The sequence below is a fragment of the Sinocyclocheilus grahami genome, unplaced genomic scaffold, assembly GCF_001515645.1.
Source record: "Sinocyclocheilus grahami isolate Dianchi unplaced genomic scaffold, SAMN03320097.WGS_v1.1 scaffold619.1, whole genome shotgun sequence".
Classification (NCBI taxonomy): Eukaryota; Metazoa; Chordata; class Actinopteri; order Cypriniformes; family Cyprinidae; genus Sinocyclocheilus; species Sinocyclocheilus grahami.
The window spans coordinates 811,993-814,154 of NW_015505798.1; the positions used below are offsets into that span (position 1 = coordinate 811,993).

The following is a 2,162-nucleotide window of genomic DNA, read 5'->3' on the forward strand; positions in this document are numbered from 1 at the left end:
AATAGATAAGATCCCTAAAGTTGCAAAGACTAAAGTCTCAAATCCAAAGAGATATTCTATATAAAATTTAAGACTCGTCCACGCCCTCCTAAAATGCCTCGTTTAAACTCCCCCACATGTCTATGTCACTGTGTGGGAAGATTTGCATAACACCGTCCAAATAAAGAAAGCAAAGAAAGAAGGCGTAACTTTGATTCTCGCTGTAGTATTGTTGCCGCCGCCGCCATGTCGTGGAGACGTTGTGTGTTTCGTTGTGAAAGTGAAATTACTTTGTTTGGTCTTCCAAAAGAGGACACAACTAGAAGTCAGTGGTTAAGTTGTATTTACAACACTGTTCCAGAACAGTTCAAACCAAATATTCAGATGTGTGCAATGCATTTTACGGAGGACGAGGACTGTTTCCTGGGAGAGTAGCCTACAATGCCGGTGTTCCGGGTGAATTCAGTTCCCCTGTTTCCCCTTCGGCACTCATGCTGACCCTATACATTCTATGATGCTGACAAATAATGCTGACTCACAGCCTGTAAGTACGTTTTCATATTTAAAGGATTTGCCACTGACGATTCAAACGCGAGTTTTGAGCAGTGTAGAGTAGCGCTTGTTGTTTGTCGTTTCCCACGATCATAAATGCAGACGTGGTTTTATGTTTATGTGGCGCGATGCAACGCAACGCAACGTGTAAAAAGACAGTATAAGTCATTATAATCAGTAATTATGTCCCCACTGGATGCAACAAATGCCTCGTTTATAATGTGTTTTATTGGTTTTGTCTCGTCGCACCGGGACACGGCATCACAGTATGGTAGGGGCGTAACATTTCCGTCACACGCTTGAGGTATTCGGCCAAACGCACTGCACTAGATAGCTGGCCAATCAGAGCACACCTCACTTTTCTGACCGATGAGCTTTGTAAAAATCGACTCGTTTCAGAAAGACGGGGCATAGAGAAACAATGTACAGTATGTGGAAAATAATGTGTTTTTTTAACCTTAAACCACAAACGCATTTCATTACACCAAATGCACAAAATAATGTTCTTTTTTAGCAACGTCATATGACCCCTTTAAAATAAAATTTTTTTCTTAGTGTGAAGAAGATTTGAAAAATCCAAATATCCTTTTTCATTTAAAGATCCATTTGTTGAATGAAAAGGTTCCATGAAAGTTAAAGTTTATGGAACCAGATGCCAATAAAGAAACTTTATTTGTAAGACATTCATTGGATTGAACAAAAGCTGTGTCAATATTCCTTTTGTGTAGAAGAAATTAAGTCATACATGTGTGTATCAGTACAGTATCGTTAACCCAATTAATGTGAGGGTTATGGAGGACCAGCCAGTCACGGCGGAGAAGAGTCAGGATCCAAGTGCGAGTGCAAAGGTAAGTTTTATTTAGTAATCACAATAACGGAGACACAAGGTGATAATCCTCGGGTCCTGGTCAGAATCAGAGCTCCACTGAGAAATCCCTTCAAGCACTGTGTTGACCAAACCAAGGAGAAGGCTGAAGATCCGTACCCAGACTGAGCGAGAACTGGAGACAGAGAACTGACAGGGAGACAGGAACATGAGCATAACGAACCGACAAACACACATTGAACGGAGTGGCCTATAAAGGGCTCACTAACGAGTTGCAGCTGGCACGCTCTGATTGAGCACCAGCTGCAACCACTAACGAGTGACGTACGCACATACAAGCACATGACAAGACGCAGAAAGACCGTCCGGACCCATGAACCGTGACAGTCAGTAAATGCTGACAGTTATCATTCTGGATGAACCACTTCTTTAAATGGCATATTTATTATTAAAAAGCTTATTTTTTTATAATCAAAAACGCAAAACGTACCATAATATATTTAAGAGAGGGCATGTAGCAAGTCCTCCTAGTACAGCTCTTCTGAACCATAAAACCTGTCCAAAATACTTTTTATCACAATGTAGAATCCTCATTGTGACACACAGTTTAATGCACAAGAAAAGGGTTTATTATGATATCAATTATAATATTACCTGTGTTTTAAGATGGGAGATTTTTGAAAATAAAAAAGGCATGATGCTGACAATCCCACCTGATTGGAAGAAACAAATATTAGTCAAAAAATATTGCCAAGCTTAATCAAATACTTCTACCTGATCTTTCCCTTAAAATTATCTTTATATA

General features: G+C 39.8%; 1 pseudogene; it reads right to left on the reverse strand.

Annotated features, from left to right (window-relative positions):
* The window catches only part of LOC107557771 (uncharacterized), a 65,258-nt pseudogene that overhangs the window by 55,299 nt on the left and 7,797 nt on the right, over positions 1-2,162 (reverse strand).